At 40.5% G+C, this 25,803-nt stretch overlaps 1 long non-coding RNA gene across 1 annotated transcript in view; it reads right to left on the bottom strand.

Moving 5' to 3' along the window:
• Positions 1 to 4,783: 4,783 nt before the first annotated feature.
• The window catches only part of LOC148224679 (uncharacterized), a 46,883-nt gene continuing 25,863 nt past the window's right edge, over positions 4,784 to 25,803 (bottom strand). Inside the window, exons 2-3 of the long non-coding RNA XR_015801187.1 lie at positions 19,296 to 19,401; positions 4,784 to 4,894 (exon numbers count right to left, since the gene is read on the bottom strand). This is a non-coding gene — a long non-coding RNA (uncharacterized LOC148224679). The remainder of the gene's footprint in view (positions 4,895 to 19,295; positions 19,402 to 25,803) is intronic.

Raw genomic sequence — 25,803 nt, 5'->3', positions numbered from 1 at the left:
CTCAGTTAAAATGATGCTGAAGGGGATATCAGGCTAAATTTACAACCCTGCTGAGAAAAGTGACCACAGCCTATGCAGGAGCAAGTGTGGTGCATAACCAGGGGCTCTCTTTTATTTAGTTCTTAGCTTAGAAAAGATGAAGCAGATTAGACCTAGGAGAGAGGCACTGTAGAGATGTTAGTCCTCCCACACTGCAGAGTAGCTCATGAAGAGATTTGTAACCTTGCTCCAACCTGGAGCAGCTCCTTCAGTATGCTTATATTGAGGGCCACACTTTGCAGTTTTCTAGGAAGCAGAGCAGAGAGCCAGAATCAGCATCCCAATCTTCCAAAATGACTGTAGAGATATTCCAGTGCCTCAAGAAGCTCCATTCTCCATACCATCCCAAGAAACAACAAATAAATGCTACCAGGGTCTAGTGCGGGCTCACTCCAGACATCTTTTTTCAAGGAAGAAATTTAAGGAGGGGGGATTCTCTTGTGTTATTTTCCTTGTCACCCAGTTGTCTCAACACACTTTTGTTCTTCCTGACAGAAAAAAAAAATCACTTACCCATCTGTCAATGCCATCTCTGCTTCAGTGAGCTGCTTCATGCATTTGTTCACAGAGGGCTGAATAATGGACCAGTGCCAAAGTCCTAATCAAGACAAAAGCTACTAGTAGTTACAGCTCCTCAGCATTACACATGTTTCTGAGTGTGACTGATTAAGACTGTTGTTTGGAACAGGGGAACTGTGTCAGAGGTGCCACATCCCATAAATTAGTTTAAGCTGAGGTAATGTATGTGCCAACATACAGCAATACGTCTGCTAGCTCAAGTTTGGCAAGCAAATGTCTGGGAAAACAAGACCGTTTTCAGGCATTTGATCCAACTAAGACAGAGTGGCACAACTGAAGAGACCCTTACAGGAAAAACTTTGCATTATATTTATTTTTTAAGGGGAAAGAAAATATCTGAGAAAAAATGTTGGTGTCCAGACTCAGTTAAGTTAGACAGGAAGAACGGTCTAGTTCTCAAAGCAAGGCATTTGCCACTAGGGACTCCTGAGTTTTAATCCGTTCCCTCTGCAACCTCTGTAGTGCTCTATATAAAAGTCATTTAATTCTAGTCCAGACAATGAACTTTGTATGCTGCTGAGCAGATTAGTCATACAAGTGTGTTCCTTTCCGTGGGACTACTCATGTGAGAAAGTTATCAATGGGGAGAGGGGGAGCAAATCTGACCCTCTGTATGGAGTCACACAGAGGGAGAAAAAGCTACCACAAATTTTAATTGGTCTGGCCTCCTTGGAGGAAAAAACATTTACAGTAATGCTGGAAGAAATTGTAAGAAAATTAAGAGACATTTCTGATAGGAAGATCTGTTAATTGGAACAGCAGTCTTTTAAGCAACAGAAGCTTTGTTGACTGTTTCAAATACAATTTACTGGACTAAGGAATTGCAAATGCAAGGATTCAAATAAACCCATTTCACTAGGAACATCGAGTAAATGAGTCAGTAGGATTGTTGTGTTTGTAGCACCCATCACTTCTTGCAGCAGGTGACTAGGGCACCATACTTGCTGACAATGCAACAAATGAACCCTACCAAAAGCCACCTAGAAATTTAATTTTTCTTTTGAACCAGAATTGGAGTGTAGTTTTGGAAGCTTGCAGAATCTCAACTAGAACTAAAGCCTCTCAAAATTTACTTTAGTTAATTAGCAAGGGGAGGTAATATTTTCTGTGCCTGAAGCTCTATTCCACTGAATCTTTTCCAGCAACTGACTGTTGTAAGTCAGGTGCAAGAGGTTAACGAATTATTAGTAGTCTGAACTGGAATTAAGCAGGAAAATTTTCAGTTCCAGATTAACCTGACCTGGAAAGGAGGTAAAAAAGCAACTTGCTTGACCTCCTGATGTGACATCCTTGCTGATGGTCGAATTTCCTTATCACATTTATTTACTTGATGGGAAATCTGATGTGAAGCAATCATAGGAAACCAGCATTTATAACCTTTCTCTTACTGTCAGTAGATTATCTGTGTCTTTACTACTTGTCTTTCCCACAGAGGATCCCAAAACTAAATTTTATGAGTCCAGGGAGAGAGTGGTTTGTTCTTCTGTAAGAGAAGTAGGGTGCCATACAGACAATCTGAAGCAGATCGGGAAGCAGGACGTGGAAATCTTCGTGCCAAACCAATTTTCTGCCCTACCTTACCTGTTCAGTTCAGCTGTATTTTGTGCCAATGACCATACACAAGTAGAGGTTCAATTCTTTCTTCTCCCCTACCCCTCATATTAGGAATATTAGATAGATTTTCTGGACTGAGATTTCAGTAGCCTAGACCTGAGCCGGACTGCAAAAATGCGTTTTGCCAGGACAGGGAAATATATGACTGAGACACTACATGGCTTTGCATCCCAATTATACCTTGCATAAGACCGATGTTACTGTGGTTTTACCAGGCCTTGATTATGACACCTGGATGAGTCATAACCAGAATATTCTCATAGAGAGGTTGGGGAGAAGAACATGTGAAGGTGAACCTTGCCCATGAACACACAGCCTTGTGCTGCAGACCATAAAAGCTGTTAGCTCACTTGGAATTTACTAAAGTTACAATGTACTGGAGGACATGTATCACAGTTTATACATTCTTTCCATACCAGAGAGGCCTCTCTCTGAGCAGAGCTTGGTCCATTTTCCATCCGGAAATATTCCCCTTTTAGAAGCCCATGACCTGGGAGGGTAGTTTTTCTCATTTCGGGGGAAAGAAAGGAAAACCTCAATGAATTCCAAGGACTTAGTGTCACTGATTGTGTTGCATTATCCAGAATCAAAGAGCTTAATCACCATTTACACTAAAGCCTTTAGCACTGCTCAGGCAGAAAATTGTACTGTCTCCTGCTCTCATGTTCCTGCAGTCTTACATTGTCAAGAGCTTTAAAGAGCCTGGGAGAGGCACAAGGGCACAAAGATGAGGTTTGCAGTTTTTATAAGCTTGAGTACGAAGGATAGCAGAGAAATCCACAGCCCAGGTTCAGACCTTGCCTCTAGAGAGTTATGTTGGCACTGTCCAGGTACCATAACTATTTCAGAAACACTTTAACATGGAAACCTCACTGGGCTAACTGACCTTGCTGAGAAGATATGACTCCATCATACATGGGACTGGCTCACATCTCTCGCTAAAATACTATTCTTGAGGTATGCTTGTACATCTGTACATCTGCATGATGTGGCAGAAATTATACTGGGTTATTCAGTACAAACTCAGATGGAGCATGAGGGACCTAATACTCTGTAAGTATTAAGTCATAGGAAGATCACACAGTTATCCAGCATATTCAGATATGCAGCATGCAATTAACGCATTACAGGAGACTGAGAGCTGCAGCTGGAAAGGCAATTGCTGGACAGCCTGAAGAACAGAACTGTTCTTAGCAGTCAGAAGTGTTAGGCCTGCTTGGAACTGGTAAAGGAAAACGAGTTAAAGTAGAGGGCAACAACTGCGTGTTTTGTGCAGCACTTGGCTGCACTGCCAGAGAAAGGAAAAACAGACTCGAGTTCAAAAGCACTTCATGATCCCTTGCTTTGTTTTCCCTTCCCTCACCCTAACACCTTTCAAATTACCTTATTAACGAAAACCACTCATTCATTACACAGACGTTTAGTATTTGCAGGAGTTTTAGGGAGGAGTGATAGTTACACAATGGCATTTGCAGCTGATTTACATTTATTTATCCAACAGAGTTTTCAAGTCTCTTGCCCAAAATCCAAACAGACGCCCTCTCAGGGAATGCAGTGTGTAAAGAATTCACACATGCAAGGCTGTCTGAAATTTTAATTGCAGAAAGATCAGGAAGTTCAGACTGAAGGTTCACAGAGCAGCTCTAACCCCTTCTCCCTGAGTGTATCACGTTGTTACAATAGGGTCTTTCATAACATAACCATGCAGAATGGGCAACTCAGCTTGCTGTTTGACATGTAGAACCATCTCACACCCTGCAAAGGGTTTCAACCCCTTTTCTGTCACCTCAAAAGAACTTCTTTGTTACCTTTACTACTTCTTTATTACCTTTTCGAATTGTTAGGAGTGCTAATAATGGTCTGAGAAACCCTACAGAACTAGTTACAAGGGACCTTGTATGTCTAAAGTAAGGACATAAATTCAACAAGGTGCTACATTCATATCTTGAACAACAGTGGTAGAGTCACTGAATAATGCACTCATTTCAGTTTAGGTACATCTTTTAACAATGCCCAGGTGTTGCCCCAGGATTTCCTTGCCTTCTGATCTTCTGATATTTACACATTTCTTCAACAGTTCTCACACTCTCTTCTGATAAACAGAGAGTGTTTGCATTCCTCAGTGGAGGAAGAGAACATCTGATGGAGAGATGATGAAGCCAGTGGAGCCAGAAAGTCTTATCATCACTGTCCAATACGTATTCATTGTTAGATGTCTTTAAATAGACATGTCATGTAAATAAAGCAGTCTTTTCCTGTTCACCTAACCTGCTGTGAGGTGCGTGTCTGTCTCCTTCTTTTGTGGGTGTGTCACAACACAACACCCAGGTGAATGACAGGACCCCACATATGAAGGAGGAGATTGATTCCAAATTGTCCTAATTGTTGCAGTGCTGTACAGGTGTCAATAAAGTAGGTTGTCATGAATCACTTTTAGAGCTGACAAAATAATGTAAACAATTATTTTGAGTTTGATGAGTTCATGAAGAGCGAAAAACTAGAGGATAACATAAAATTTAGAAATTTAGAGAATCTGCAAATCTTACCCATCACTGTGGTCCTCTTTTCCTCTACACTCATTTGGTTTATGCATCAGTGAACAGCAGTTCAAGTGTTACTTCCGTGTCCCAGCAATTCTGGATCAGTCACCAGCGCTGATAATCTGTAAGAGATTTCAAAAGCTCTCATTAAAAATGTGAATCATTTTATGTTGAATACCAAACAAAGCAAGCCTCTGCCTCTGCAGACAGCTTCAGTGGGTCTGAGTGATTCACCTGGCATGTATAGAACGTATAGAATAATTATAGAAAGGCTTGGGTGTGAAAAAGACACTTTGTTTTTCCACATGGTTAATGCATGTGCTCATCTGGGAAAGCATTCTGTCTCAGCTTAAAATATTCCAAAGTGGCCAGAACATTAAAAACAACAAAAATGCAAGGAAAAAGGGTACTCTCCGTATCAGTGTCAGTGGGTAAGCCATCAACTTTGATAAAAGCAAATCCCTGATATTGAGTGGAACTTAACACAGCCTTGTTCCACATCCAGGTTTTGAACCTTTTCTTCTCCATGTGGATGTAACAGTGCTTTGATGAAGCGTGAAGTGTAAATGCAATACAATAAATATAAAGCCAGATTAGATCTAATTACAAACTCCCCACTTCCTCTCCTAGCTGTGCAGTATTCAGGTACTAGCTTTACCTCTCCTTTCCCATCTCTCAGTGTTAAAATATCTTGTCCTCAGAGACATTCCTGCACAAATGAAAATAAGATAAACTGAATCATAGGGAATGTTAGTCTTCTAGGGAATGATTTTACAGTACACTACATCTCAAGCACTAAACCAGGATTAATTTATAATAGCTGCTGATTTAAAACGTGAAAAGGACCAGACCTTACATTGCACAAAACAAATGAACAAATGACTGATGCCAGCCAGATGCTGGAGCAAGAGTCTACCTCTCCCATTAATGTATGCTGTCTCTGACTTTCCAAGAAGCCTTCCCTAATGACACTGCTATGGCAAAACAAATGCTTGGTTTATTCAATCACTGACACCGTACTCTCAGGATCCATGGGGCACATTCCTTACCTTCAGGATTCCTTGCAACATTTTCAGCAGTTAAGTACGGCATCATGGAAAATTTCTAGACAGAGCTAAGATTCCTAAGATTTATGGGTTGCACGTAATAATGTGCTTCTGCCCAAAGCAGTATGTGCTTAATCCTAGCCCAGTTGCTTCACTGCAACTCATTACCAGGAATCAATGTTGAGGCAAATTTAGTTTAAACATAATATGCAACAAATATATGTTGCATATTGCTCATTGCATGTGTTGCAAAGGGATGTCAACCTTTTGATTGGATGTGTCATAGTCTCTCCTTAGCTGAAGACTTTGAATCAGGAAGATTTTTCTGAAGGTAAGTGCTAGCTAATAGAGTTAAGGATTATTGTGAAATCCTAGGCCACATAGAATGGAAGACAAGTAATGATCATAGATTTTTCTCTGCAAAACGTTTGTTTACACAGATAGAAACTCACTGGTTGCACAGACTCCTGAGACTCTACAAAGGTCCACACAAACCTATGCATTCCCACAAAAATACTACATATACCAGTGTGACAGCTATTGATGGAGAATTTGTGTGCAGGATATTGGGGGAAATATTAATCAAACATCTCTCTTCTGACTAGACTTCTGTGATTAATATTTACTTTTTTTAATGATACTTTATTCCCTCACGCCAATAGGCCGTTTGAGCAATCCAGAAAAGTCATAAAATGTGATTAGAACATAGTACTATAAAATTTGCTTCTTTCCAGAAGAAAGAGAAAAAGAGAAATTCAGTGACTGCTGGTAGAAGTGCCTCTTGGTTGAATTACAGAAGTATAATGTAATGCACCTTGGCTCTCCCTTCTGACTTGGGAGCAGTTCAGGCTGCTGTTCCTGCCTGCAAATATTCAGAGCAAGCACCATAAAGGCATATGTTAGCTCATACCCAGGGAGAGGTTTTGGCTGAGGTCAGGGCAATGATACAGACTCCACTGCAGCGTTTCCTTGTCAATCAGGGTAAATCAATCGTGGTGATTGGAGCTGTGGAACAGCAATCAGGTCCAGATTGTAACTCAGATAAGGTGAAAGCCTATCTACTTCTTCCTGACTTTCCCTTTCCAAGCAATTTTAAATATAAATTAAAATAAACACCCAAAGTAAACACTTTGTCTGAGAAGCCTAACTGCCACATTGTAAAGCAGGGGTCTGTCTCACCTTGGCCAGGGCCTTCTTAAACAGATCCCATTTTTATTCACATGAGTATTCCAGGGTCCTGTGGTTAAATCCAGAATAATTCAGGGGGAGTTTTTCCAGTGTTTACATTAGGACAAGAATTCGCACTGAGCAGTAAGTGAATTCCTTTTAAGTTTTGTTTAGCAGTAGTTTAACAGCTTTCCATATGCTTCTTCCTCACTATGAAAGCCGCACAGGAGTGGTGTAGATCCATCTCAGTGCTACTTTGACTAGCTTTAGGGTTCAGTTATCCGTAGATGCCACAGTGTGCAGAATGCACTGCAGTTGCAGCTGTTGGTGCTTGTTATGATATAGGTTTTCACTACAACGAGAGGGACCACAAAACAACCAAAGAGATTCAGGACCAACCAAGTTTTGTTTATTGCAGATTAGAACTACTGACTTCCAGGTGAAAGGCTCCCTTTGTTAGTTGTAATTCCTCTCACCCTTCCTTCCTTTTTACAAAATGCTCCTGTAATATGTTTTTTCATGGCACTTCTGAAAACAGCTGCATGTTTCCAATGTTTCCACTTTTCTAATGGACCATGGTTAAGGGACTTGGCTGCAGAAAACCTTCATCACCTTGGCCTTTGGCTAAATGAACAGTGCTGAGAAGCCGACTCTGCCGTTAGCTTCTTCAGACAATAAAGATAATATGCTGTCAAAAACTAGAAGCTCTGAAGGAGCAAATAAAAGAGAAACAAGCCACCAAGGCTGGATGACAGACACATCATCAGACACACTGATGGGATGAAAGGACAGAATGGATAAACTGCAAATGAAAAAATGGGCTTTTTTAATGCATGACATTTTCTGTGATGGATGACTAGATGACACAAGTATTGCATTACCTGCTCATTTCCTAAGACTTAAAAAGTGTTTATTATGTCAGAATCAGAAATCATGCATTGAACTTTATAGAAGCATTATATGAATCAATGACACACACTTGCCTGCAATACTGTATTCACCTCCAAAACAGCCACAGAGGACTTACCAGAGTTAAGTAACAAATGTGACTAGGAACAGAAAGTTTCTGCACAGGGGAGACTGAGGCTATTGCGGTCAGAATGAAGATGTTTAAGAAAAATCAGGAAATTATCCAAAACCGTAACACTGTTACTGAATATTGAATGACTGCCACAGAGGCTGTGTAAATCTGTAGCATCAGTTTTGAGTGCCATGGATTTAATCCTATTGCTGTCACATATGTGCAGTGATTTTAAGGAATGTTAAAGTGGGGGGAAATTTGGCCCAGATTAACATCAAACTGAAAAGGTGGGTAGTATGCTGTAAAGTCCAGTTCACATCTCAGAGAGAAGAAAAAAAAAACCCAGGCAGCCACTGAGGCAGTCACTGTAGCCAGGAATTTGGTGGCATACAGGAAGGAATTGAAAATTTCGTAGGGGAAAAAAATCCACATAGAGGCAGAGGGGGTGACTGAGAGAATATACTATGAGGTATATTGTGCTAGGCACAACTAATTCCTCAGCAATGAAGGGGAAAAGGTGGAAGGACGTAATTTCAAGTGACAGCCAGTATTTAGTCTTGACTAGTGATACTGTAGCAGCTTTTCAGAAGCAATTAATAGGGGTAATAGATGGATACAAAGTATCAGAATAGATTTAACTAATTCTATGTGTCATTTCTTAAAGTTTCAGAAATAAAAATTGCTGACAGAAGACAAAAGGAAGTAGAACAAATGAGAGAAATTCACTTCCTGAGTGGACTGCCTATAATTTCACAGGTTATTTTGAAAGAATTAAAATAAGCTAAAATTAAAGACAGTGTGATAATTGTTGAAATCAGGTAGGTCCAATTCTGTGTTCAGTTACACCAGTTATTATTTTATTGTTCTCTTCTTGTTGCTTTCTCCTGTGGTACAGGTATGACTGAATGGAAAATAAATGTATCCAGTAAACCTTGTTTCTTGTCACACTTCTCAGTAGATGTTTTACAAGCTTTACCAGCAAAAGAAAGAGTCACTGCAGGATGCATAAGGGAAAACAAGCCTCTTTTGGAACAGCTCACTGACAGCAATTGAACAAGTTCAGCTGTAAATCAAAGGGGATTCCTTGCTATAAAATAAAACAGTGTTCTACTGCCCAAACAGAGCTGAAAGAAACTGTTATATAGTAAATCGCATCATAACCAGAGAGCAAGCTTCTGTCACCCTCTCTGTAGCAACAGCCTTGGATATTTGTAGTCCAAATTCTCTCATTTGTTACATGAGCACAATGATTTTTAGGACTTTAATTTGGGGAGATTTGGCCCAAAATAACATAAAATTGATAACTTCATAATTTTGCCTCCTTTTGCACAAAATAAATTAGCTCACTGCAAAGCAGCTGCCTTCCAATTGCCTTCACAGTTTAGGAGACCATACAGTAGTCTAATCCTTGCCAGTGAAGTCAGGCTGTAACCATGGCAGCTGGGAGTTTAAACTTTTGATGTATGAAAACATCCAGACTGATAAAGCAGATTGTTGTACAAGTCCATATGTGGTGTGCCTGTGTATACATTAAGCATGAAAGCATGTGGCTTTAGGCTGGGAGCGAGGCAGAGAACAGCCCAGCAAAACCTTCACCAGAGCAACTCTGGGGAAGCTGCCAGCTGGATCCCAGCACTGCAGGCACCCTGAGGACACTGCTGTGAATGGGCTAAGGGTCACAGGGCAAGGAGGCAGACAGGATGGGAAGGGATAATCCAGCAAAGGAACTTCACCCCGTGCAGGCTGGCTCTGGCATAATACAGCAGAGATGTCACTCAAGGGGAAAAGCATTAATGCCAGCCTGACCTTGGTCTAAACACTGCATTTGTTGCAGAGAGAATAGCACAGAAGATGGCTCTTTTGCTCCAGTGAATGCAGGGTCTGGGGCCCAGGAACTGGCAGCACACCTATCTGCAGAAAATGGCAAAGGGACAGTCTCCCCTTAATAGTTTTTAGTCTGGCATGAGGTCAAGCTTTTCTTCATCCTTTTCCAGGGAAACTGGAGCCTTTGTTCCTTCCTTTCATTAAAATAAATGAATGTGTGATTGATGATCCTGGAGCCTGATGTCTTCCACGTGTTAAAAGATTAGCTATAGCAGTAGATACTGCCAACAGCACATGGTGATGTGTTGCAACCCTAATCTCCAGGGTCCTTTTCAAGGTCAAGAAGCTAATTTCCATGGCCTAGTCAGCCACTGGCCTCTTTAATTCTGTGAAGGTACAAGCATAGCAGTGATTTTATAAAGACGGGTCTTCACCTACCAGGAATCAAGCTGTGACCCACCCACTCATCCCAGTGAAGCTGCTGAGTGTGTAGGGAGCAGTGACATAGTGATTTGCACAATGGTAGGTGCAACAAAGCACAGGCAAAACTGAGGTCAAAATCCACAGAGCAATTAAAACCTTTCCTCTTACCATCCAGGCACACTGGTATGCTCTGACCAGAGTGCCTTTTGGAGAGGGTACTGAACTGAATCTGAGCAGAAAACCATTTTGTGCTATTTTTTTCATCTCAGACCACACAGGAAACTATTATGATGATTTTGCTGAAGCTGAGCCAGGATGAGCAAACATTGATTTTTCTGGTTCAGAATAACAGAACGGGACTCGACAACTTCACCAGGGACCTTTCTGCATGGGAACAGCTTGTTTCTAGCAGGCCCTGAACCTCACAGCTTTAGGCATTCATCAGCTTTTCCATCTGTTTTGCCCAAATGTGCACTGTGATGCTGCTTTGCTCTGCAGACCTCTGCAGCAGGTTGTTAACAGCAGCAACTTTTTCACCTAAATTGATGCTCCTTACTGGAGAAACCTGGCAGTTTTTTTATTAATCTGTCTGAAATACCCTGCAACACTGCTGAGATCTTTCTGTGTCTGCTCCTTCCAGTTCAAGCACCTGGATACAGCTTTGACTGCAACTAAGATCCCAGATACAGATATGTATGTTACTGCACTGTACAGGCATAGGTTAATCAGGGAAGACAGAGAAGCCCCTATTCCTTTGATACTGATTTTCCAGACTTTCCTTGCCTTGCCAAAACACTGTGATTACCCACTGTTGTGCAACAGCTTAGCTCCATTTTTTTCTGCTCAAAAAGGCGGATTTAGAAAGTTACAGAGGAACAGTCATGCAGTAATGCCAGAAATATAAGTAGTACTGCAGCTCTAGCAGAGAAGCAGATGGATAAAATGTTCCCTATCTTGTGGCTCGGCATGTAAAGCCATTCTCATTGCAACGATGGACCCCAGCCTTTGTTGATACACTGTTAACACCAGAGCCACACAACATCTCTGTGAGCATCATGCTGTTTTGCCACACACATACTGTGTCATCCTTACCCTGAGGTCCAGAGCAGCCCCAGTGTGGCCACACAACTTCCTGGGCTTGCCTTCATCCACTTAGACAGAATTTCTGGCAATGAAGTGGACTAGAGGACCACAGTAAAGCATGGGATGGAATCCATCCAGCTTCCTCAAACCAGAATTATCCTTATATTCCCTATTTGCTTAGACCTGTGACTTTTGTATGCCAGGAGATACTACAGTGACCTGTGAGCCATCACTGGGAAGTCACCATAAATTGTGGAGTTTTACATTGGAATGAGCAATAGCTCATAGGAGTTGGAACAGTTGAATGTTCTGGAAATGAAATAACTTATAAATGGCTTGAAGCAACTCTGAATGGCTTAGTCTCAGATGTATCTCCCAATTAACTATTCCTGGGGTATTTCCTTCACATTGCCTTGCACACACAGGTTTTCTTTTAAGAAATTCCCATATCTTCAAGTCAACTTTGTTTTATAATGAGAATTAAACAGGAGAACAAAGCTGGAGACTGTGTGCAACTGGAAAGAACAAAAACTATGAAATTTCTTTTCAGAATTGTTTGATATATAATGAACTGCAAATTCAGTAGAGTACCAGCTTGCAACAACTATGCCCTTTACCAGCAAGAGCTGAGAAAGAGCAATGACAAAATTAGTCAAAAATGTGGATCTCCTGGAGAGAAGGCTTCTGGCACAGCAGGGCAACATAAACAAGTATGCTATATATAGGACTGGTCTTTGAGTGAATACACAGATGTTAAAGATGACCTCAAACAGAACCCCTGTTCAGATACACAAAAAAAATACATAGGATAGCTGTGTGGTTTGAAGCCTGGGCTGGATGCCAGTAGCTTCCAGTTTCCCTTTTTCCAAGTTCAGTTTATCCCGCCGGCCCCCAGCTTTTGTTGACACACAGGCAGTGATAGTGAGGAAGTTATGATCTGCTGGAAAATCACTCACGGCTCTCTTTGTCAGCCAGTCATGCCAGAGGCCCTGGGGACAGCCCAGGCTGTGCTCCTCACAGCAGAGGCTGTGTCTTGCTTTGGGCACATGCCCCTCTCAGTGGGATTTGTCTCCCAAAGTGGGCAGCCAAGAAACATTCCCACACTCCACTGTAGCATGTTCTCCTGTCCCACTCTAAGCATTAATGGACTTCCCAAATTTAAAGTATTAAACTTTGAAACTGAAAAGGAGAGCCTTTTTAATACTTTAGCTATGGACCCTTTTTATGTTTATGGTCTAATATCTCCTATATTCTGATGCAGTATTTTACTGTAAAAGTATTTGATACTTATAACTACATTAGATCAGGGACGACTGCAGAGATTTATGCAATGCATATTCTAACACTGACACAAAATGTTTGTTTACAGAGAGGGGGGATTGGGGGAAGAAAGTATGCATTCTGTGTTTTAGAAGCAATGAAGTTGTTAATGGAGAGGAATTTAAAATATGCCCCTTGGACACATGGTGGTTCTGCACTTCATAAATTTATGGTTTATTCTGGACAAAAATCTTTAAATAATATGATATGATGACAAATTATTAATATTGGGCAACCCCCTTGAGATTAGTTGATTAGAGCATGGTCCTACTGTTGCCAAGATTGTGAGTTCGATCTCTGTATGAACAATTCATTTAAGAGCTAGACTTGATGATCATTGTGGGTCTCTTCCAACTCAGAACGCTCTGTGATCCTAATGGAAATGCTTATCTTTTAAAGAAAATTTTCCCAGAGTCCTCCTCTAGGCTTCATTAAGGAAAAGTTAAGACGGCTCTCAGAATCTTATTTCTTAATAAAAATTATCCAGAAGTAGCAGACTTCAAGAAGACAAATTTTCTATCATATAATCTAGTTCAGCTTCAGGAATAATTTTAGAGAAGACCGGCATGAACTGGCTTATACATTTTTTGCTCTCTGGATCCTGAATGTCAAATCATTTGCTGTGTTTCTTTGAGAGCTGAAAGAAATTAGGTCCAATTTACCTCTTTAAAGATCCTTTCAAATGTTTTTCTGATGAATTGAATGAATTTGATTCTTCTTTTTGCTAATCTAAAAATAGCTGAATTTGAACAAAATTTATTCTGTCAGTTCTGAAACAGAAGCCCACAAGTCTCAAGCCAAGGACTAAGTAAATGCTATACTCTACCTTTTCTTGGGGCAGGAGAAGGTGTTAGCATTTTTACAAAATAGTTTCATTCACTTTGCCTACAAATCATAATAAAAATAGTTACTTGGTGTAATGACTTTGTAAGGCTCTTTCCCCCTGCTTTCTCCCAGTTTGGTGAAGTTAATTTCCACTCCATGAAAGTGGAAACTTGTGCAAACCCGTGCATAAGAGATAGCATGGCTGGTGAAACAAATAAAGCCTGCTTGCCTTCTGTCTCTCCCTCATAAAGGCATTACTTTGTGTGGTTACTGCGCTGCAAAGAGAGAGAAAGGACAGCAACACACACGGACCTCTTTAGGGAAAAAAGGCCAACTTTATTGTATGGACATCCCGTATTTAGAGTGTGTTATGTGCAGCTAGAACAGGACAGGAGCTCATTGGACAATTGGGAAAAACATCCTTGGGACAGTACCTCAGGATGTATCCCTACGGGAAAGACACCAGGTGTTAATTTTTATTATGAATTCCACTCTGTTTTTCACTATATTATTACCCTGGGAGACTTTCTCCCTAACTGAAGCTGTAGTCAGCTTGTCAGCCTGGGAATGGATCTGAGAGTCAGGAGAAATCCAGGCCTGAAAAGAATTTCCAAGCTATAATTCCCTAGCTCTCTAAATGTGTGTGTCCACAACTTTGGACCTTTTTTTCTCTTCTTAGTTGCACAGAACTTGTAGGAAAATAATTTTCTTTGAGATTTCCATCAGGTTCAAAAGTTTACTTGGCGAAGATAGAAGCCAGGGTTAGAAAAGAGAGACTACCAACTCATCTGAAAAAAAAATCAACCTCCTTTTACTTCATATTAAGAAAACATTATACTCGAGACTTTTTGCCAGAAAAAAATTAGAGTGAGTGAGGGTAGATTTAAAGCAACTTAGCCATTGTTTAAGCAGTGAGAACAAGATGATGAGGGCCTCCACATTCATCCTGGTTTATTTATGTAATTTCTGATATGGACACATCCGCTGTTGATATTAAGCTCAAAATCAGCATTCTTCCTCACAGACTTTTCTCATTCAGTTTAAGACTTTTTTAAGAGATTAGCAATTTAGCTCTAAACGTTTCACCCAAAGGAGAAATTCATTGTGAAGATGCCATTCTTAGTTCTGTAATCTCTTCATGATTTCAAAACAAATTATTTCTATTTATTTCAGTGCAAGTAAAGGCAATAAAACCTAAGGATGTGGCGATGTCTTCCTGTATAACTCAAAACTAGCTACACTTCTTTATTCCAATAAAAATATTTCAAGCCACTGGAATGTATTGTAGTCTGATTCCTTTGTGCATTTGGGATCAAAAATAGCCACGATACTTCATTTTTTAAATAGTCTTCTATATTGTTAAGCTGATTGTTTTTCCTCCTAATAAAAAGTTAATTAAAGTCTGCTGCATACACTTGGATTCATTTCATAACACAGCACATGATGCACAGCTCTATCACAAAAAGACCCTCCGTTCTTTCTGTTCCTGTTCCTTTTCTTTTTTTTTCTTTTTTTTTTTTTTTGCTTGGTTTGCTTTAGCAAGGGAAATTTCATCATGTAAAATGTGAACCACGATAAATTCTGCACTCAGTCCTTCCCACTGTTCCCCATCCAACCACATTAATTTAAAAGATGCGTCCCCATTCCACAAGGATGTTCCTTCCCAGCAAGCCAAACCTGCTTTGGAAGAAGCACACTAGAAAACTGGGTGATGAAGCCTAGAGCTGTGCTCTGATCTCATACCATTTGTTGCTTTGGGATATGCTCCCAAGAAACTCACTTGGCAGAGAAGAAGGAGACATTTCGTACCTCTGCCACATCCCAGGCTGATTCTCTCCCTCTGACCTGACTCAAAGAAGAACTCCACATCATAGGGCAGTGCAGCCCAAAGTCCATTTAACTCATGACTGCTATCGAAAGATGTCACAAAACATGGTTGTGATATAATTTCCAACCTGCATGCTGTACCTAAGAGTAGATAGGAACAGAGCAACAAATTTCACTGAGTGCACCAGCCCAATTCTCTATTAATAAGTGCAAAAGATAATTTTTCAGTGGAAGATTCATCACTCAACAGAGCAAAAATGTAGGGTCCTCAGGGTACAGCACAGAGAAATGTGTATGCAACAGAAGTAAAATACCTGTCTCACTGACATCTGTCAGCATTAGCGTCATAATGAAGCCCCATGATCAGTTTGCTGAGTGGTCACAGTGGGACCTTCATCTTTCTCAACCTCAGGCCTCTAAATTTGTAAGTCACAAACTTAAGAGAAAGAGAATTATTTTTAAAAGCACAAGATATTTTACAGAGGAGGAAGCTGATGCATGTTGAGATGATGCAAACTGGGATCAATTTAGGCAACAATAGAGTGGGACAGTTCTGAGAAGAAAAATCTGGTGGATTTCTGGAAGAGCAGTGTTATGTTCTAATAGTTTTGAAACTAGAAGAAGGAAAATAGAAGAAAGTCCTTCTTTTTTTTCTCAGGAAACCCATCATAGGTCAATCAGTACTTTCTGTAACAAAAGGGGAAAAGAAAAAACAAAAAGAGAAAGATCATCTGGTTCATCATCTGTGCAGTACACACTCTTTCAGTTACTGTCAGTTCCTAGCTCTTCAAAGGATTTAGTACTTTCTTTTTCACCTCTTCCAAAACAGAACAATAAGAGACCAAAATTATTCAACTACATAGTACAGTTTCCTCAATAAAAAACAGTTGGTACTGCACAAAACAACAGCACAGCCATAGACTTGCTTGCTGTTTACAGTCCTGTGCTCTCAACAGTATGAACCATATTGCTTTGTTTAAGCAGAATGCAACTCAGCATGAGCCACGAGATGAGAAAAATACATAATGAAGACACAGGACCCTGCAACCTTTTGCTGAGTTTTAATTCCAATGTGAACAGTTGCACAGACTTAATTAGAAAAGGACAGAGCACTGCTGCTAAAGAGAGAGAGCTGACACAAAGCATTCCAAGGTGCTTTGGACAAAGGTCAGTCAAAAACTCTATCTTGCATAAACACCATGAATGCAAATTTCACCATATTTATAGAGTCAAATATTCTGCGAGAACACATGTGCTTTTAGTCATCTATTTGTTCACATCCTCAAATGTGGTAGATACCTCATTTGGCTAGGAGAGCCTAAACTAAATAACAGCTTGGGGGACTGAATCAATCTTGTTTCCTTGTTTTTCTTACATTTACCCTTTTCACAGAGATATTTCCACATTTCTTCTTTAAGATAACTACTTAAGTACTTGAGAAAAAAAAAGTTCCAGATAGCTGAAAGATTTGCAGAGAGAGAGATGAAGCTTGGTGGGCTGAGAAAGGTTATCTAAATCCTGAATAAAACATAATTTTTAATGGAGGCTAAGCAAACTTATCTTGAATATGGAGATGAAAAATGATGAAAATACAGGACCACTTGAGTAAACAGTGATGTCATCAAATGGCCACATGATATGTGCCAAGTGTAGTTCTGAGGCCACATCTGATCATGAGATCAATAAATCCAAATGAAACCTGAAGGTCACTTATCCTTGTTTCTGCAGCAAGAGAACTAATGCAAGGAGAGACTATCACAAGAATGTTTTACATGTGTAGCCATCCAGCCACTAATTATGGATGAGGCTATTGCTTCCACAAACAGCTAGCTACAGTGCCCTGCTGTGACTGGCAAAGGAGAGAGCTTGCTTTGCAGAATGGCTGCAGCTTGGCATCACAGTGCCAACACTTGGGGTTTTTCTGAGTAGAAAGACAGCCTTCTGATCCTGACAGATATTCCAGTTCTCTTAGAAACTACAAAAAATCGCCTCTGCAGCTGGCACCAAACTCTGACCCAGAGTGGCTGCATTCCACCTTCTGTGGATAGCCTGGCCTCAAGTCCCTACTCACCTAAACCACCACAGTTTGGGATTCAGATAAAAGGTTGCAGTTTATTCTTATCTCTGTTATGAGAGGTAGATTTAGTTTGATGTCAGAAAACCTCTTCAATTTTGGTTTTGTTCTGCTAGTTCAGGCATGGGACGACTCATACCAGTGCTCCTTTTTGACTAAACCTCAGTGGTTGGATGGGTAAAGATGGTAACATTCCAATTTTAGATAATTTCTGTTTATAAAACACAGATGAAACTGGCAATGGCCTTTTACATGAAATGATTTTAACTTTTGAAACTGAAGCGGTAGAGCTTCAGGTAAAAAAGTCCTTGAGGATCTGCATTTCTGATGTTCTGAAATGGAAGCTATACAGTCCCTGGTTTTTACATTAAACTTACCAAGAATATCAAGCAGCAGAGAGTAGGATAAGGTTTTTTTTCTTTGCTTTTTAAAAAAATACTCTAGTGATTATTCTTTACAATTTACTGCAATGTACAAAATCCAGCTGTAGTCTTACCTCAGTGCAAGCTTACTCTGAAGAAACACACCAAGATTCAATTATCCACTAAAAGCAGAAGAGTTTATAATAGCAAAATTTATAATAGCAAATGTTATAGAATTTTAAAACAAAGGCAAGAGGCGAGGGGAAAAATCCTTCTGAGGCAGAAGTTCAGTGTAGTCAGCAGAATTATGCCACAAAACTCTATTTTCTTTAGAAAATTTGCCTTATTCAGTGAGATTCTTCCCAGCATATCCAGTGGAAACGTTGTTTTTGATGGGTTTTAACCAGTGGAAAAGTCATCTTTCGTGTGGCAGGCCCTCAGGACTTTGGTCAGCTACAGTCTTGAAACCCACACTTTCCTATGGTTAGATGATATAAATATCAAGCTTTAAAAAAGAGAAAAGTAGAGACAAGCTCTAGGAGCAGGCCTTAAATTTTCCATAAATATTCATCTAAATATAGTGCAGCTATTTCTAAAACACGGATTTCAATAAATAGATGTAACAACTAGAAAATCATTGGATCAAGTGTTGTAAAAACTCGTGATCTGGCAAAATTTTCATTTTGTCAGTCCCTCCAGCTCTTAAAAAAGTATCTCCACCTTCTCAAAGATAATTTCTCTACTTCCTGACAGGTTCTTTCACTGTTGACACAGGCCACCACAGAAATGCTTATAAATACTCACATTCATGGGCAGGTTTACATCTTTAGAGCTCAACATGCTCAGCAAAAGGAAGTAAAGAACACATTTTCATCATCCAGATAAGGAAGATTCTTATCACACAGTAGACTTTTGTATCAAGGCAATCGATTTTACTGCAGCTAGCTCAAACCTCCTCTGCTGAACACAATCCCTTATGAGAGCAGACCTGTTTGTGCAGCAAAGCTCTGTTTATCACAGGTAAGGGTATTGCAGTCTGGCCAAGTGCAATTAGTCTAAACTGTAACAAATCTGTAGCAAAGACAGGTAGATGGACTCTTGAGATTGGCAGTAAAAAACTCCCTTGGCCTAAGAAAGATTTTAAACTGAGAATTTGAATGAACATACAGTGGCTGTTGAATGAAGAGAACAGTGAAATAAAAAGAGCAGATTACACTGTGATGTTCAGGGTGGGGCAACCACATCTCTTTCCCACTGTAACAGAGAATTGAGTAGACTACAGTGAATGTGAAAGGCAGCAGCTTAAAAACTACTGAAATTGGGTTTTTTTCCCTCACATCTTTACTGCCTTTGGATCTCTGCAGAATCCGGTTTGGTGAATCTTTGGACCTAGTTAGATTTCTGTTGAAGGAGTTAGGAACACAGATAAAGGTATTTCTTAGTGCAATTCTTTTATTTGCATAGGTCCTGTTTAACTAGGGAGAGCAATAGTGAAAATGACTTCTATGTTTTTTCCAACAGAAGTATCTTCCTAATGCCTCACTTACTCACCATGAGTACATAACTCTCCTTTGGTGTCCATCCCTGTTTAACATATGTTTATCATACCCTTTCCTTAGCTCTGGCAGCACCAGGAAACCGAACTTTCTCCTTGCACCTGGAAAAGGAATAGAATAAATTCTTAAAGTCTACCTTTCTTCAGCAGCAGACCTGGCTGAAATACAGCTAAGCTGTTACCAGGCATAACCTTGGGTCATGACACAGAATTATTCAGTCAACATACTGTGACAAGAAGCATGAAATCCCTATATATCTCATTGGTTCTAGTTCACTGGCTTTTCTTTCTCTCATATAAGTAACAGTAAAAATTATCACTTTACCCTCACAGAATTCATATCCTTATCCACCCTCCAGGAAAACAGTGTCATCCAAAGAGTAAAAAGAGAACTGCAAGAAACGTTAACTTCTACAGAATGCAAAGCACTGGACTGTCTAACTTTGCTTAAACTTACTCATGTTATTTAACACCAGTTGAGGCCAATATTTTTTTGTGGAGCATTTGGGAAGGAGTTGTCATTTATAAGATCTGTAACTATTAGATATAGAAAGACTGCAGATTATAAATTGTGGTAATGCAATGATAACTAGTCTATCCTGTTTTATCCTAATAGGGGATAGCCTAGCTCTCAGGTGGTTTGGTTCTTGCTTCCCAGTCAGCATTCTTAATTTCCAGATTTTCACGGGAGGAGCTGTCTTTGGATGAAGTGCAGAGTCCCCAGTGTTTGGTAGCCTACAGCTGGCTATGGTTAGAAGCTAGAATAGAGGGTGACCACAGTGACCACACTGTGAACTAACGTGTGAACTGCACAGGGTAGGGCTGTAGCAACACAGAGTGGAGGAGTCAGATCAGCTCTGGCTATAAAGCAGACGTGTGGCAAATGAGCCTGCTAGAATTGAGACATGGGTAGGACTCAAGGCAGACCAAATTAATGCTGAAGTGAAAGTGCCACCCTTCATCTGCAAAATGGACAGATTAATACATTGGTACTTTGCAGTGGGGTTACCAGAATTAATGCATTAGTGCTCAGCTGGTGCAGAAATTTTGTCTTTCCTGTAGCTAAATAATAGCAGCCAGTGAGTGTCCTGTAGACTGACTATCCAGTGCCAGATGCTGGAGGGGACAAAACTGGGGATAGAGAAGTCAGGTTTTCCTTGCATTGTAATTCCTTTAGATCTATCATTTTCTTAGCCGTGTCAGGCAAGTTTGGCCAGTGATATATTTGGAGTTGAAAGGCTATGGCTTTTGTCTCCATTGTGTCTGTTTTGGCACTCAGGGATAATGAGTTTCACTAACCAATAGTACATGTATTCATTAGCATCGGCTGCTGTTGACCATGGGAGTCAACCTGATTTCTTCATGCTCTTTTTTGGGAAGCTTTCTAACAGGGATGAGGAAAATTAGCTCAGTAAGCATTTAAAAAATTGCTCCCTCTCCTTTCACTAGTCCAAATAAACAGCAGAAAATTGTATTTTGTCTAAGTGCTCAAACAGCTTTGATTTTGCTCATATGTTATGAAGGAACTTCATCACAACAAAAGTAAAATTAGTTCACATTCTTGCCTTTTTAATAAGGCATTGAAAATATTAACACTGGCGCTGCCTGAGTAGCATTTAATGTCAGTATCTCATAATTTGAGCCAAGTGCAATGCTGACTTTAAAAGCAAGTTATAGTCTAAAAAGTGGCTCCATGAAAGTGCTACTGATGTATTTCATGTTCACTCTTGTTTATCTCTAGCAGACAAGATAAAGATTGAAGAAGCTTATTTTTAATCTTTTCGTTTCCAGCATTATAGAATTAAAAATATTGAAAATTCTACAAGAAATAAGTTAGAAGAGATCAGTTGACAGTCTGATAAAGGTGGCAAACAAATGCTAACTCATCTTCCTCTAGCAGGAGTGGCTGAATGCCACTAAAATAAGAAAAACAACTTAGTAGCTCAATTTTCTCTTCATCATATAAAAATCTGCAAACCCACAAAATTTAATTTCTGCCAGTGCCACCGTCCACTGATGTTAACTGATGTTAAAAAGAATATATTTCAAGCAGTTTTAGAAGCAGTACCTTTCACTTTTACTCATCATTTTTTGTTTGCTTGTTTGTTTATTTGTTTCTTTAATTTTGTTTTTGTTTGGTTTTTTGACAGTGGAAATCAGGACAAGCAGTCTTGTTCTGTGTAGTTTGTCACTGTATTTAAAATACCATCATCCAGCTTGGGGTTATATTTGACTCCACGCTTTCAAGGAGAAAAAGGGAATACACAAACAGTGTAATATATAAGACGGTTTAGGGAATGGCTTTTATTTCATTAGCTGAGAAGATGAGGGCTATTTGCAAGTACTTTGGAAATGAGCTGATCACTACCAGAGATCACCTTCCCTTCCTTTTACTGGGTAAAATAGCAAAGGAAAGGGAATGAAAATATTTTGAGGGGATGCTTTCTAAAATAACGGAGTTACCTGAGAAAGCGCTGTTAAATATTTTTAAGCTAGGACCAGATAATTAAACAATTAAAGGTTGCAGATCTTGCCCTGAATATAGGGTCAGGTGCTGAAAGACTCTTTTAATTGGTAAGTTTCTGTGGCTAGACAGAAAGCAAACTACATGCGTGATCACAAGCCCTCAAAAGCAGTCCCATGTAAAGGAATTTTAAAAGGAAAAAAACCAAACAGGGAGCCACTCAGTTTCCAAATTGGACGGGAACAAATTCTCTTACTTTTGAACAATTTTTTCCCTGCCAAAACCAACAAGATGAAAATGAAAAGGTCTAAATCAGCTATTTCGCACATGCATAGTGCAGACCCAGCATCCTAGGTAAGATCAAAAGCATGACTCCACAGAATATTTCCTTTGCAAGGTGATTGGAAAACAGAATGAGAAAACCCAAGACCACATTACACAACTTGACAAAAACAACTGTGATCTTTTAAAATGACAGTTTGCAAGAGAGAAGAGAAGGCAACAACAACCCAAGCTCCCATGTGGGTGAGTCCAATTATCCATGCCTCAGTGTTCTTTCTGCTTAAACAGAGGACCTTGGAGGTAGATGACAGGAAATGTTCAACAAATACAAGTGCTGGTCTGCAATCACCCAGCACTCTGATGGAAAGAATGGAAAAGCAAAATAAACAGCTGCATTGAAAAGGCTCGCCTACATATGTGGGTGAAAACTGCAGATGCATTAGCACCCCATGGCAGCAGAAATTAAAGCTGTATAGAAAGTGATTTTCTTGTCCCATTCATCAATGCCATGGGTGCAAGTTCACTGATGACCCGAAGTGGAATGAGTGGCCAGAGGGCTGTGCCTAGAGGGCTGTGCAGCCCTTCAGAAGGGCCTGGAGGGCAGAGAGGGACCTCCTGAAATTCAACAAAGGCAAATGCAGGGTCCTGCACATTAAAAGAGGGTGTCAAGAGGATGGACCCAGGCTCTGCTTGGTGTTGCCAAACAAAAGGAAGAGACAATGAAAAGAAACTGATGCACAGGAAATTCCACCTGAACATGAGGAAGACCTTCTCTACTGTGCAGGTGAGCACTGGAAGGGGTTGTCCAGAGAGGTTGTGGAGTCTCCCTCACTGGAGATTCCAGACCTGTCTGGATGCAATCTTGTGCCACGGGCTCTGGGATGACCCTGCTTGAGCAGGGAGGCTGGACCAGATGATCCACTGTGGAGCCTTCCAGACTTATCCAGTCTGTGATTTTGAGAGAAACAACTTCAAAGTACTTCCAATCTTAATAAACTGTCAAAGGACTGAACACTATTCATGTACCATAATTATTGTTAAAACTTTTCCTTTCTGAATCACCAAAAAATTTCATTTTAATACCTTCTAAGTACTTCAATGAGATTTGAAAGTGCAGGTTAAAAAAATGGTATCTTGCTTACCTTTTCAAAGACAAGTTACTTTGTGTTTGAAAATCATATTTTTTAGTCTTGAAAATTTCATTTTCAATGCAATGAATTCCTGTAATGTGAGTCAGGAACACTTTAAAGTGACTCTCTTCAAATTTCTACAAGAACTTAGGGGTTTTCCAGCAAACCAAAACATTTAAACTAGGGTTGCTATAAAAGAATGCAGTTCCTTCCCATCATCATAATAATCCATACCACCCTTTATAAATAAGACCATCCTCAGATAAAAGTACATTTCCCTTTCTATATAAGCAAGATCTGAGTGAAATCACAGGTTCTAGTGTAGCCCTGTCTACCTCTGATTTGTTTATCTAAGCATGTACAATTTCTAGGGCCACAGCTAAGCCCCAGTATGGTATCACAGAATCACAGAATATGCTGAGTTGGAAGGGACCCTCAAGGATCATCAAAGGCCAACTCTTGATCCTACAAAGGACACCCCAAGAGTCACACCCTGTGCCTGAGAGCATTGTTCAATCACTTCTTGAACTCTGCCAGGCTTGGTGCTGTGACCACTGCCCTGGGGAGCCTGTGGCAGTGTCCAACCACCCTGTGGGGGAAGAACATTTTCTTGATATCCAACCTAAACCTCCCCTGACACAACTTCAGGCCACTCCCTCAAGTCCTGTCACCGATCACTGCAGAGCAGAGATCAGTGCCTGCCCCTGCTCTCACCCTGCCAAGGAAGCTGTAACTGCACTGAGGTCTCCCCTCAGTCTCCTCCAGGTTGAGCAGACCAAGTGCCCTCAGCCCCTCCTCACAGCTCCACCTCAAGGCCCTTCTCCATCTTGTATTGTGGCACCCAGAACTGTCCCCAGCACTCGAGGTGAGGCTGCTCCAGCTCAGAGCAGAGCAGGACAATCCCTCCCTGAGCCCGCCTGTGATGCTGTGCCTGATGCCTCCCAGGACAGGGTTGCCCCTCCTGGCTCCAGGGCACTGCTGACTCAGGTTCAACTTTCCACTGACCAGGACCCCCAGGTCCCTTTCCATGGCGCTGCTCTGGCCTTTTTTCTGTGCAGCTCACTGAACAGAGATCTTTCTGCGGGGTCTTTTGTGCTGGGCCTTGAAAACCTGTCCAATCTGCCCAAATGCTAATAATTCCATGGTATTTTTCAGTGTTACCAGGGTTGTCCTTAAACAAAATCTCACTTCATTTTCCCCTTTTAGGCAGAAAGCCCAGAGCTAATTGAATACATTCTCTCTCTTCTTCAGTGACTAAATGCAATGCTGATGTGTGCATATAATGTGGGAATCACGTTAATCATAGGCACACAGATTTCAAAGCCAAGAGTGCTGGTTGTGATGACCTAGTCTGATCCGCAGTGTAACACCAGGCATAGAATTTCTGCCAGTGATTCCTGCCTCAAGCCCATGATTTTGCACCTCAGTTCCCATCTGTATAAACTGAGCTGCAGTTTCCAGACACAGGGTTTATTATGCCTCTCTCTGCTGCATAAAAGAGTTCTTTGTTCACAGAAACCTTCTACCACACTAAAGTCTTGTGGGTTCTGACCAAGCCCACCTCTTCACCTTCTCTTTGCTAAAATGAATAGATTAAGCCTCTTATATCTCAACCCCCAAGATAAGATTTCCAGGCTTTGAATCATTCTGCAGAAAGACCACATAGACCTACACTCTTGATATCTCACAAAAATCTCAAAGATATTAAGCTCCTGAAGTGCAGGCATTTCAAAGATCACATAGTTAATCATACAGAAGTTAGTCATTTCAGCCTTCCAGTTGGGTCCACAGGCTTTGCCTTGTCCCCAAGCATGTGCTATGTTTTCAGCTCTGTCATCACCTGGTATTTCTCAGTTTATCCAATAGAATATCCCTTTGCACAAAGTAAATTTAAATGGGTCTTAACAGCTGCACATACGCAGGGCTGTGGGTCCGTATTGAGAGCAAGAGCTCAGAAACTCTGTACTCACTCATAGTGAAAGCAGAAAGCAGTAATCAGTTAGAAAGATTTAAGCAATTAGGTAGAGTATCACACAAAGTCTTGGCTGTTCTGGTTTAGACTGAGACTTTTAGTTTGGTCTGTCACTGCTGACTTGGTCCTTTAAAAACCAAACTTGGCTGAAAGAACTGCTCCCAGTAATTTCTGTCACCCTGCTTGACCTGCCATACTTGTGCCCCTGTCAAATGACAGCTCGCCAAATGTACTGTTCCTATAATTACTAGCAAAAGTGCATGTAATCCATGTCAAACGAGCCCTAAATTTCACAGCAAGATTCCCAGGTTTTGCGGCAATCTCATGTGACAGAGAGATCTCAGGAAGTTCACAAATCCGCAAAGTCTAATATTGTAAAGCGATTCATCAGGAAATTAATGAATAATGCAGAATTCCCTTTATGCTGATATCTCAGTGTCTATCTTGGACAGATATATACAGATATATGCATACATAACTCCAGATTCCAAAATTCTTGCACATAATTGTATAGTAGAATTTAAGACAGTAAGTGATATTTAGAAGTTTAACAGAGGTGCTTAATGCCATGCAATCTTTTTAGATGCTTAGGATATTCAGCAATCTGTAAGAGGTGTCTAATATCTTGACGAAGCCAACAACAGAACTGTTAGATA

Source organism: Sturnus vulgaris, chromosome 2, assembly GCF_052056855.1.
Source record: "Sturnus vulgaris isolate bStuVul1 chromosome 2, bStuVul1.hap1, whole genome shotgun sequence".
Lineage (NCBI taxonomy): Eukaryota > Metazoa > Chordata > Aves > Passeriformes > Sturnidae > Sturnus > Sturnus vulgaris.
Note: the sequence above shows the minus strand (reverse complement) of the source record. Positions and strands in the feature narration are given on the sequence as shown.